Below are 13,089 nucleotides of genomic sequence, written 5' to 3'. Positions count from 1 at the left end.
ATTTACTAACCAATTTTAGGTGTGCCCAACCAAATCAAGTTGAATTTTATTTTTTTTATATATGTGTATGAGTGTGTGTGTGTGTTGCAAGTGGAGAGTAGAGGGAGAAAGTGGCTGATCTGAATTTTGATTTTCCTTTCCTGTGACAAAGGAGGTTTGGGTATGTCAAATTGTTAAATGATCAACACATTAATCTACTTAGATCTTCAGTATGGATAGAGGTATATTTTGTCCACTTCTCTCTTTCCAAACTTTTTTCCCCAATGTCACAAGCAGCTTGCTTGCTTGCTTCACATTGCCAAGTAAATGTGTCAATTCCACATGTTTATAACCCAGACCATTAGAACACTGCCTAAATATTGTACTTTCAATATTGCTTGCTTTTAGCAATGAATCATAACACCCAGCCTAACTTAAAGAATTCAATGTTATTCAGCTTCAAATCATAACAAATTTGAGATTTACCAAAGAATTTTTAAACATTTTTTAAGCCCTGGACATTTCAGAAATGCTATGTTAAAAACAAAACAAAGTAAAAAAATTGACAAAAACACTATGAAACTTCAGGAACTACAGCGAGAACTCTCTTTTGTCTGGTTTAGAGCTCTCACAGAAAATTGAAAACTACAGTCATTTCTGTTTCCTTTAGTACTGGTAAAACCTCACTGATTCTAATTCAGGAAATTTGACATTTAGGAAATCAGGCTGAAGCTCATCTTTTTACTATCTAAACCAAGTAAATTAATAATGTAAATAAGACAGATGAGTGCAGCTTGCAGGGACACTCATGCCTTTGAGCAGCACATGTATATATGTGTGTGTATATATATATATATATATATATATATGTGTGTGTATAAAACAATGAGTTTAATGAGCGCAGTACATTCCTACATGAACTCTTTGACTTTACAAGTTATTCGTATTTTACTGGAGATATTAAACTTCATGTCTTTTTGTTGCTCTGGTACTTTTTAAATTTTATATTTTTATTATCAAAGTTATGCCTTAATAGCTTAAAATAGTATGAAACAAAACAGTTAAACCCCTGGTCCATACCACCCAATACTCTAGAGGTAATTTCTTTTTTTTTTTTTTTTTTATAAACATCTTTATTGAAGTATAATTGCCTTACAATGGTGTGTTAGCTTCTGCTTTATAACAAAGTGAATCAGTTATACATATACAGTATGTTCCCATTTCTCTTCCCTCTTGCATCTCCCTCCCTCCCACCCTCCCCATCCCACCCCTCTAGGTGGTCACAAAGCACCGAGCTGATCTCCCTGTGCTATGCGGCTGCTTCCCACTAGCTATCTATTTTACATTTGGTAGTGTATATATGTCCATGACACTCTCTTACCCTGTCACATCTCACCCCACCCCCTCCCCATATCCTCAAGTCCATTCTCTAGTAGGTCTGTGTCTTTATTCCCGTCTTGCCACTAGGTTCTTCATGGCCTTTTTTTTTTTTTCCTTAGATTCCGTATATATGTGTTAGCATACTGTATTTGTTTTTCTCTTTCTGACTTACTTCACTCTGTATGACAGACTCTAACTCCATCCACCTCATTACAAATACCTCCATTTCATTTCTTTTTATGGCTGAGTAATATTCCATTGTATATATGTGCCACATCTTCTTTATCCATTCATCTGTTGATGGACATTTAGGTTGCTTCCATGTCCTGGCTATTGTAAATAGAGCTGCAATGAACATTTTGGTACATGACTCTTTTTGACCTATGGTTTTCTCAGGGTATATGCCCTGTAGTGGGATTGCTGGGTCATATGGTAGTTCTATTTGTAGTTTTTTAAGGAACCTCCATACTGTTCTCCATAGTGGCTGTATCAATTTACATTCCCACCAACAGTGCAAGAGGGTTCCCTTTCCTCCACACCCTCTCCAGCATTTATTGTTTCTAGATTTTTTGATGATGGCCATTCTGACCGGTGTGAGATGATATCTCATTGTAGTTTTGATTTGCATTTCTCTAATGATTAATGATGTTGAGCATTCTTTCATGTGTCTGTAGGCCATCTGTATATCTTCTTTGGAGAAATGTCTATTTAGGTCTTCTGCCCATTTTTGGATTGGGTTGTTCGTTTTTTTGTTATTGAGCTGCATGAGCTGCTTGTAAATCTTGGAGATTAATCCTTTGTCAGTTGCTTCATTTGCAAATATTTTCTCCCATTCTGATGGTTGTCTTTTGGTCTTGTTTATGGTTTCCTTTGCTGTGCAAAAGCTTTTAAGTTTCATTAGGTCCCATTTGTTTGTTTGTGTTCTTATTTCCATTTCTCTGGGAGCTGGGTCAAAAAGAATCTTGCTGTGATGTATGTCATAGAGTGTTCTGCCTATGTTTTCCTCTAAGAGTTTGATAGTGTCTGCCCTTACACTTAGGTCTTTAATCCATTTTGAGTTTATTTTTGTGCATGGTGTCAGGGAGTGTTCTAATTTCATACTTTTACATGTATCTGTCCAATTTTCCCAGCACCACTTATTGAAGAGGCTGTCTTTTCTCCACTGTATATGCTTGCCTCCTTTATCAAAGATAAGGTGACCATATGTGTGTGGGTTTATCTCTAGAGGTAATTTCTATTAAATAAAGAAAGATTGCTTTCTTGAGAAAGCAATCTATACTCTAATTTTTTTAATATTCTTGGATGATCATTTACTATAATAGGCTTACGTTGATGAGTCTTTTACTTTTATCTTACTTTCCTCACCTGTCTTCTGTCAAAGGCATGAATTTAACACATTTTAGATTTTTAAATAGATATGTAGCTTCTTCTTTAGAGATGATATCTGTATCATTGTCTTCTTTTAAAAACATTTTTGATAATAGCCATCCTAATGGATGTGAAGTAGTATCTCATTGTGGTTTTAATTTGCTTTATTCACTCTTAATCCCATCATTAACAGTTACTTATTTTTAACACTGGGATATATTTTCCATTTTTTATGCATAATTTTTTTTAATTGGGGTCATTGGATATATGTAGTTGTAGTTTGGCAATCTGCATTTAACAGCATTAGAAGAGTACTCTCCTATGCCATTAAAAATTCTTTGTGAACATTATTTTTAGTGGGTGTAAAATCTTACAATAGAGAAAGACATATTCAAATGTATGTGTGGGCCCATTTTAATTGAATATTGGCATACTGAAAAGAACAGACCTTAATGGAACTAGCAATCTTAATACAAAGCAGATTCTAGCCTCAGACAACAGGAGTGCTGTGGCTACAATGAAACAGGTGAGTTTTCATAACACCTTCTGTCATTACATTAACTTCTTTAAACAGTACATTCACTTGATATTACAATAAACAAAGTTAAGAACAAGCATTAGGTAATTTAACCTATCAGATATCCCAAAGCAGTCATCTTTCACTGGAGGTTTATTCTTTGTGGAATTAGATGTCTTTTATTTTTTAAACAAAGGTTTTAAAATAAGAAAACTCTTTAGGGATTAAACCAACCAGATTTTATCATTGAAAACATGTTCACAGTTCAGTTAAGCCTGGCTTTCCTCTGGATAATCACTCTTTAAAATGCTCACCAGTGGATCTTTAAAACATCCTGTTGATGGTCTTCCCTGGTGACGCGGTGGTTAAGAATCCAGACACGGGTTCGATCCCTGATCCGGGAAGATCCCACATGCCGCAGAGCAGCTAAGCCCGTGTGCCACAACTACTGAGCCTGTGCTCTACAGCCCATGAGCCACAACTAATGAGCCCTCATTCCACAACTACTGAAGCCTGTGCGCCTAGAGCCCGTGCTCCACAAGAGAAGCCACTGCAATAAGAAGCATGCGCACTGCAAGGCAGAGTAGCCCCCGCTCACTGCAACTAGAGAAAGCCTGCGCGCAGCAACGAAGACCCAACATGGCCAAAAATAATTAATAAAATAAATAAATTTATTTTTTTTTAAATGATTGAGATCATTATCAAGAGCCCAATGATATATTATGAAATAAAATGCACTTATAATGGAATAATTGAACCTTCCTGCCCCATACAAGAGATACATTTTTATATTTATGGTATTCACACTAAGAAGTGGTGCTGAATAGCCCAAAATATTATTTGATTTTACTGGTTTGGAGGCAGAGGAACTGGCACTGCCTTGATTTTTGTATAACTTGACACAAGCAAATGCTTTCAGGAGGGACTTTCAGAGCAGACTTCTATCAAATTTGCCATATGGAGTTACTGGGCTCAGGTTATAGAGGTTTTCCTGGTTGTTAGCCTGATTTAGGAATTATCAGTGCTCTCCAGGATTTTCTCCTAACACAGAGAGTTTGTAAGGGAAGAAATTCACACCTCAGGGAACCAGTAAAGTTTGATATTTGGGAGGTTTCAATGGTTCCCAACATTTCTGAGATACCATCTCATGAAGAGCTTCATTGGCAACAGCAAAGATGGTTCCTGTTAGCCCTTGAGCACAGCTAATAGTCTGACACTTAACCTTGTTTAATGATCCCAACTGCCCCTTTCCCCATGCTCGTTGCCCCAGCACTCCCCAAAGCCCAAGACCATATCAGCTACAAGGCCAGCCTGAGGAATGAGGTTGAGTCCAGGGCAGACACAGAAATCTACTTTACTCAATAACATCTTAGTATATTGTAGATACAACCTTGAGTTTACCTACTTCAGAGGACTGTGGGTGATGAAGTGTGGGATATTGTGGGAATGAAGATCTGAAAACCTTTTTCACTAGAAGAAGAGGAGGAAGAGGAGGGGGAGGGTACTTGTGGGGAGGAGGAAAGCGAAATCCCATTTTGAGAGTTTTCATGTTCTGAACACTAGGAAACACCTCCTTCTCATAACACTGAGTTCTGTGTGAAAGGCAGCCCCGTTCTCAACTGGCTTTCCTTGAGGAACGTCGTGTAGATGGATTTTCCTTCCTGTGTCTCACCTATGAAGTTCACGTTCATGTTCTCAGGTCACCATCACTGTCAATGATTTTTTAATGTTATGATGAATCATCCTAATGGATTAAGGCAGAGGTTGAAAATTGGCTCCCTTAGCATAATTATGGATTTTATTTTAAAAATCCATTGTTTTCAAAAAAATCAGAGGAACTTACATAAAAATCAGATTTTCTGTTTCTCTTGAAAACAAAGCCAGTCTGGCAAGACTCAGCCCATGTTCCCATCTCCCAAGTGTGGTGCACGTTGAAAAGTGGCTCTTGCTTGGAGCTCCCTCTCTGGAGCCCCAGTGGAGTCCCCACCTGCTTGCTTTATGCATTTGCATCCCTGCTTAATGCCTGAAGACATCTGAGTTTTCTACCCCTCATTTGGATTAGGGAATTTACCAGAAAAGGGACGCCACCCCCCCTATACACTTTGAAGGGTCTTTTCTCATGCAGAGCAGAGGACACCAAGCAAACATGTTCTGGTCGTAGGGGCACGTCGTCTGAGAAGCAGTGAGGACAAATATCTTAGTGATTTACTCAATAATTCTGAAAAGTGGGAATTAAACCACCTATATCATAATCATCTCTGGAGTTTGTTTACAACACATATGCAGGGCCTCACCTCAAACCTAAGGGAATCAGAATTTCTAGGGGAAGAACCTGGCATCTGAACATTAAAGAAGTATCTCAGGTGATTCTCATGAAACATAAAGCTTGAGAATTATTGAATTCTTCCTGGAGCTGACAGCTCTTCTGCTTGGCAGATCCAATTAGAAGGAACCGATGGGCCTTAGGAAGTAATCTTAACTTGCCAGTCCAGCAATGCTGAAGATGCAGAATTTTTTCCTTATCAAAAGCCAATCGATCCTGACCGTTTTCAGTGAGTGTCGAGCATTAGATCAGGTACGAAAGTGAATAAGGTAGATAAATATGCAGTTTTGTATGTAACAGAAAGAGGGTTATTTTTTTTCCTCATCATAAACAACAGGGAATCATTGAGCCATGATGTTTATTTTAGCTGCATTACTATTTTAACCCCTATCTTTATTGTGGAGTTAAAATATCACACATCTGCTTGCTTTCATTTCTAATATGTGGAAAGTTTTCAGCTTGATGTAATTAGCATGTAGACCGCTCTCCCTCCTGTAATCTCCCAGATGAGTCACTCCACCACACCAGCACAGAACTGCTTCTAGGATCCTGTCTGCTAACCAGGCTTTGAAACCCAGAGGAAAAAACTTGTGTGTTTTCTTCAGAGGTAATAAATAAATGTGAAATTACCATAAATATGCAGTTTTATTCACTCTAACTAATTTTTACATAAAAACTGACAAAGCTGCACACAAATTGGATCTAGATTCAGGTTCTGTATCTACACAGCTAATGCACACATGAATTATTCAGTGAAATTTGCTTCAGTGGGTTTTTCTGAGTCATCTCGATACGTGGCCAGTTTCAGATAATACATTAAACATTATGCATTATGGTCAAGTCACTATATATTGGTTCAAACTACATCCTGTGTTGGTAAATCTGTTCAAATTCAAGTTTGCGTTGTGGTTCACGTACGTCATCTTTCCCTGGATGTCCCTATGTATTTTAGTCATCAAGCAAAGATTATCTTCACCTCCTTGAGCTTCAGTATTCACAGTCGTTCTCTGTGTTGGGGACGTGCAGGTGAGAAAAGAGATCACTGCTATCCCCCCTGTGATTGCTGTGGATGGGGGAAGTACAAAGGACCCAGGACAATAAACAGGAAGGCCAGGGGAGGCTCCTTGAAGGAAGGGACCTCAGAGCTCAGAGCTGAAAGGTGAGCGGAAGTTACCGAAGGAAGAGAGAAAGGGAAGGCATCCATTTTCTATTGTTGGAGGATCACTCCACTGCAGATTCCGTGACTTAAAACACCACTTACGATCTCACAGTTTTCCTGGGTCAGGAGTCTGGCTCAGTCTTAACTGGGTTTTATGTGCAGGGGCTCATGAAGCTGCAGTCAGGTGGTGACCAGGCACATTCATTTCTGGGGCTGAGGTCTTCTTCTCAAGCTCCTTCAGGTTGTTGGCAGAATTGAGTTCCCTGCAGTTTTAGGACTTAGGCCCCCCGCTTTCTTGCTGGCTGTCGGCCGAGGCTGTTTTCAGGTGCTGTAGGCCGTTGGCACTTCCTCACCCTCTCACAGCCCTTCCTACAACACGGCAGCTCACCTCTTCAAGACCAGCAGGCCGACGTCTCGCTTCAGAAAGGGCCCACTTCCTCTTTTAAGAACTTGCTCCTGATTAAGTCAAGTCCACCTAAGATAATCAACAGATTTGGGACCCTGAATTCCGTTTGCAAAATCCTTTCACCTTCTCCAAATACCGTAACCTAACCATGGGAGTGACATCTCATGTTCATAGGTCTGGCCCACATTTGAGCGAAGGAGACTATATAGGACATGGATATAAAGAGATGGGACTCTTGGGGGCCATCTGATAATCGTGCCTACCACAGGGAAAGATATTCCTGGCAGAAAGAACCAAGTATATGAAAGAAACCTAAATGAAAGCATGGCATTTAACGGTGTCTGCGGGTAAGCCTGGAGTGCTGACCCCGGGAGCCCAAGCAGGTCAAGCTAAGAAATGTGGACTTTATCCTCAGAGTATAGAGAGACCACTGCTGGGCTTACCTTCCCATGCATGCATACGATAGTATGCGACCAGTGAAGTACCTGTTTTCAAAGAGTATCTGAAATATTGTAATATGGAAAACTTTATACAATAAAAATTGAAAAATCAGGATATGTGTTTATATTACATAGTATCTATTTTGGAAATGTCTATGCATATTTTAAAAGACTAGAAGTAAATACAGCCATCTGTTAGCCATGGATCTGGGTGGGGAATTATGGATGTTAGCTATTTCTGGGCGGGGAATTATGAATGATTTAGAGATTCCTTGTCCTTTTTCTTATTTCTAAAATTCTCCACAATAAACACGTATTTCTTTTATAATAATAATTAATTTAAAATCTACTTGTGGTACTTGCAAAAACAAATGAATCCGAACACAGTTCTCTTTGAAGTTGGTTGAGAATTTGGTGCTCCAGATGTTTTGATAGGTGGCAAAGCAAGGTCAGGAATTAGCGGCACATGAGCTGTACGAAGCTGAGGACCAGCCAGTGGAAATGAAGTCCAGGCTCAGCCAAGGGTGACAAGTATACCAGACCTACCCAGGTTTGTCTCATGACTAAACAATGGGCAGGAAACTCCGTCTCTAAGTTGTGGGGGTATTGAAGCAAGCAACCTCCCTCTACCTCAGTTTCCTTATGTCTAAAAATGCAGGTAAGTGAGAGTCTATTCTTGTCCCAGGACTCCATTGCAAGTAATACACAAGTGGCCAGAACTTCACCTATCAATCAAGTCCCCTTCTTCCTGGAGGAGTTATTTAAACAGTTCTGATTACCAAGCACCCACTGAACATGGATGAGCTCAGAGTCAGGGTGAGATGCTGGAGGTGTCAAGTGCTATTTTATAAATGGCATCACCTGTGTCATATTGCCAAGTCCATTCCAACTTTCAGAGGTGCTCATTTGGGAAGAGGAGGGAAGAGTCCTTTGAGAGCCAGATGGGAATTTGGAAATAAGTAACATTGACAACAAAATCCTTCAGACACATCTTCAAGTTTCAAGAGAGCAGTTAACAGAAAAGAAACATATATTTTTAGAAGTTGTTTGGGAGGTGAAAGGATTTTTCGTGGGTGGGGGAAGGAGAGCAGAGATTGGGTAGAAGAGATTGTTTTCCTTGGCACTGCAATATCTCAGGGATCTTTGAGTCAAAATATAATGAAATGAGACTTTGCACCGCTCTTGCTTCAAAAAAATGAAAAGCAAATACACTAGAAAATGAGTTGGTCACCGAATAGACCACATTTCTAATAGATGGCAAGATGGCTAAAATAAAAACTCTTAAAATACATATTTTAAAATTAGATTTCTGACCTTTGATAGGGCTTATCATGCTATTTATACTGTAGCAGAAGGAGCTGATTTTTCAGTAGTTGCCTCATCAAAGACATGACTCACATTTCCTTAAGCATTTACACCATATGTTTCCTGAGGTATTGAAAAAAAAAAAAAAAACTAAGATTTTTCTTTTTTCTATGCAATTAGTGAGATGTGAACAAAAAGTTAGAAGAAATCATTTAAAAAGTATACTTCTGGGGGCATGCAGTTTACAAATGTTGATTTCTAGAAATTGAAAGTATATTAACTCTTTGGTCAATGTAGCCATTTGATAGATTTATGAATATAAATTAGAAGTAATCATTGTGATTCTAGTTTTACCACTAAGAAAAAAGACAGAATTCAGAGTTTAGCAATGAAACACAGATACTACTGAAACTCACTTAATATTCAGAAATGTGAATTGGAGGTAAGAAAGCCTTTGTTAAACAAACTGAAAAGAATCATTTTAACACTTAAAAAGAAAAATATTACTTTAATTAACATTTAGTGACATTTTTGCATGTGTACAAGCTGTGACTGTAAGATAATGGTTCATACTATTTTGTGGCCAGTGGAAATTAAAACGATTTTATTTTTGTAATTATTGACAACAGGGACCATTTTAATCAAATATCTTTGCACAATACAAAATAGTTGTTGTAAAACTCCTAGGAAATGTATATTTTATTTAAGAGATGCAGAAGTACATATAGAGAAAATCATTAATATATGAAAATCAGGGTCCCAACTAAGGAATCCCTAGTTTCCCACTTGGTGCCCAAATCACTTGACATTTTATTCCATTACTTTTTTTTTTTTTTTAACGCTCTTTTTTTTATTAAATATATTTATTTTATTTTATTTATTTATTGTTTTTGGCTGCATTGGGTCTTCGCCGCTGTGCGCGGGCCCTCTCTAGTTGCGGCGAGCGGGGGCCACTCTTCGCTGCGGCGCGCGGGCCTCTCACTGCGGTGGCCTCTCCCGCTGCGGAGCACGGGCTCCAGGCGCATAGGTTCAGCAGTTGCAGCACACGGGCTCAGCAGCCGTGGCTCACGGGCTCCAGAGCACAGGCTCAGCAGTTGTGGCACACGGGCCTAGGTGCTCCACAGCACGTGGGATCTTCCCGGACCAGGGCCCGAACCCGTGTCCCCTGCATTGGCAGGCGGACTCCCAACCACTGCGCCACCAGGGAAGCCCTCCATTACTATTTTTTTAGGGCAGTAGATTTAGGAATAGAAAACAGTTTCTACACATGTAATAAATTTATGTCTTAAGGAGGTGCGATGTTTCCTGTAACCCTTACTTGCCCCTGGATTGCCCTGTCCTAGGCTGTTCCTACCTCTCACGTTACCTGGCTTTGGAAAGGTATTGCCATCCTTCCAGCCACCCAGGTCAGAAACCTGCCCATCACCCTTAACTCCTCCTTCTACTCTCTACCTAATCATCCCCCAAGTCCTTCGACTTCTACCTTCTCAGTATCTCACAGATATATTCTCTCTCTCTCTCAACTTTATTTTTTTTTGAGCGGTTTTAGGTTCATAGCAAAATTGAGTGGGAGATACTGAGATTTCCCACATATCCCCTGCCCGCCGACAGCATAGCTTCCACTATTATCAACCTCCCCTACCACAGTGGCCCATTTGTTATAACTGATGAACCTACATTAACACATCATCACCCAGAGTCTATAGTTTAAATTAGCGTTCACTAATTACACCCTACGGGTTTGAACAAATGTATAATGACATGTGTCCACTATTACAGCGTCATACAGAATAGTTTCACTGCCCTAAAAATTCTCTGTGCTCTTTTCATCCCTCTCTTCCCCCAACCCACTGATCTTTTTACTGTCTCCATAGTTTTACCTTTCATAAAATGTCATATATTTGGAATAATACAGTGTGTAGCCTTTTCAGATTGGTTTCTTTCTCCTAGTAATGTGCATGTAAGGCTCCTTCATGTCCTTTCCTGGTTTGATAGTTCATTTCTTTTTAGCACTGAATAATTTTCCATTGCCTGGACATATCACAGTTAATTTAGCCATTCACTTCCTGAAAGACATTTTGGTCGCTTCCAAGTTTGGGCAATTATGAATAAAGCTAGTGTAAACATCTGTGTGCAGGTTTTCGTGTGGACATAAGTCTTCAACTCCTTTGGGTAATCACAGATATTCCCTTAAATTCGACCCCATTATCTCTGCCTCCTCATTCACCTCCCTGGCTCCCAGTCTTGAACTGCCCTTACACCTCTCCCCACCAGTTGATGCCCCACCTTGCCACCAGGGGAATCTCTCTTAAATGCAAATTTGATTCGTCACTTTCTACTTTTGAAACTTCAGGAACTTTCTAGAACCTGTTCCTGGATACATTCTCAACACCTCACCTTGGCAAATAAGATCCTTTTCTTATTTGGCTTCTGCTCATCCCTCCAGACTCACCTTTTGGCACCTCCCCTAAGTCTTTCTGCAGCCCCCTTCTCACCACGCACGCACTGAGTTTTTGTCTTGCCAAACTATCTGCAGCTCCTTGAGTGGGCCTCCCTCTCTGCACGGCAGTCTCCTTCTGCCCAGAGATCCTTTCCCTTCCACCCCCGCCCCATCTGGGCAACCTCTACTCTTCACTTAAGACTCAGCTCTGAGTATACGTCTTCTCCTTTAGGATGTACTCCTTGTCCCTTTAGCATCTTAGAACTAGGGCTTCTCTGTTATCCTGGCATCCTGTGCATCCCTCTGTCGTAGCTTTTATTTCATTGAATTATAATCATGTATTCACCAGTATAGTCTTTGTTTTCTAGCAGAGTAGATTTTGTATGGCCAGGGACCCCAACACACTGGCCAGATCCTAGCGCTGTGTCCGGAACACGATAGTCATTTCACAATAGCTGACGGTTGAGTGAGTATATACAATAAAAACAACCACCTGCCTGAACATTAGGGAATATAAAATTAATATATTATTATGTAATATATTATATAAATAAATATATAATAATTATATGTAGATAATTGAATATTAAAATAAAATTAAGCTTAACTCTGACACTTTCTGTAATATCTCTGTGTCAGTTAGAAATGCTTTTGCCTGCAAGAAAACCCTACTAACAGTCTTTTAAACAAATAAGGAAGTCTGAAAAGAGCTGCTGGCCTTGGGTCAGTACAATGGTAGGGCCAGAATCTCTGTGCTTCTCTTGGCTTTTCGCTAATGATCACAAAATGGCTGCAGCTCCAGCCATCACATCCTCTTTCAATTCAAGAAGGAGAAAGGCAGCAATAACCACTTCTGTCTCCTTTATCAGGAAAGCGAAGTTATTCTGGAAATATCCACCATTCTTTCATTTATTTCTCTTTGGCTAGAACTATATCAAGAGGTCAGCCCAACTGTAAGAGAAGCTACGGAAATTAGTGTTCAGCATTTCCAACCTCAATATTGGAAATGAGTAAGAGGTGATAGTTTGGGAATAGGTGTGGGATTAGGCAGCCAACAGTGTCCACTACACCTTGGGACAAACCATGATCCTTCTTTTACCCTTTGGTTCCTCTTTTCAGAGTGAAGAATTAAAATGAATGATCTTTCTTCCAAAATCAATTTTCTCTCATGCTACAATTCCTGTATATTGTCTTGTCCATCGTGGAATTACCTTCTACATCTGAAAGTTAATCCAAGTCTTTCCCTGATACTTTACATTTAGAGAAAGCCCTGTCTAAGGAAGAAGCCCATCCTTTTTCAAGAGCTCCTTTGTTATAATCTTCCCCTGAAAAAGGCTGGACGATACACACCAGATTTCCTGCCTCTGACCTCACCAGTCCCTTTGCTGTGTGGCAGCCCCTGAGACCGTTTATGACCGTTACCATGGATTCTCTGAATCTGCTCTTTCCCAGGCTAAAATTCTACTTGCTCCAATAGTTCTACAGATAATCCCATTTTGTACTCTCCGCACCCTGGTCAGCTGACACCAGACATACTCTCTTCATTTACTTATGATTCACTGAACAAATATTAATGAGTTTAAGCCATGTGCCAGCACTGTTCTGGAGACTGGTGATATAGCAGACAACAAAGCAAAGAAGGCCTCTTCTTTCATGGAGCTTACAGAGGAGTAGTAGAGGGAGGTAGAAGATAAACCGCGTGCGTGCACACACACACACTTACACACGCGCACACACACGCAGCGCACACACATGCACACACACACATATGC

At 39.9% G+C, this 13,089-nt stretch overlaps 1 protein-coding gene across 7 annotated transcripts in view; it reads left to right on the top strand.

The window, feature by feature from the left end:
• The window catches only part of PDE4D (phosphodiesterase 4D), a 1,112,988-nt gene that overhangs the window by 292,130 nt on the left and 807,769 nt on the right, over positions 1-13,089 (top strand). The window lies entirely within an intron of this gene.

Source organism: Balaenoptera borealis, assembly GCF_965194805.1.
Source record: "Balaenoptera borealis genome assembly, chromosome: 2".
Lineage (NCBI taxonomy): Eukaryota > Metazoa > Chordata > Mammalia > Artiodactyla > Balaenopteridae > Balaenoptera > Balaenoptera borealis.
This window is presented reverse-complemented; position numbering and strand designations above follow the sequence as displayed.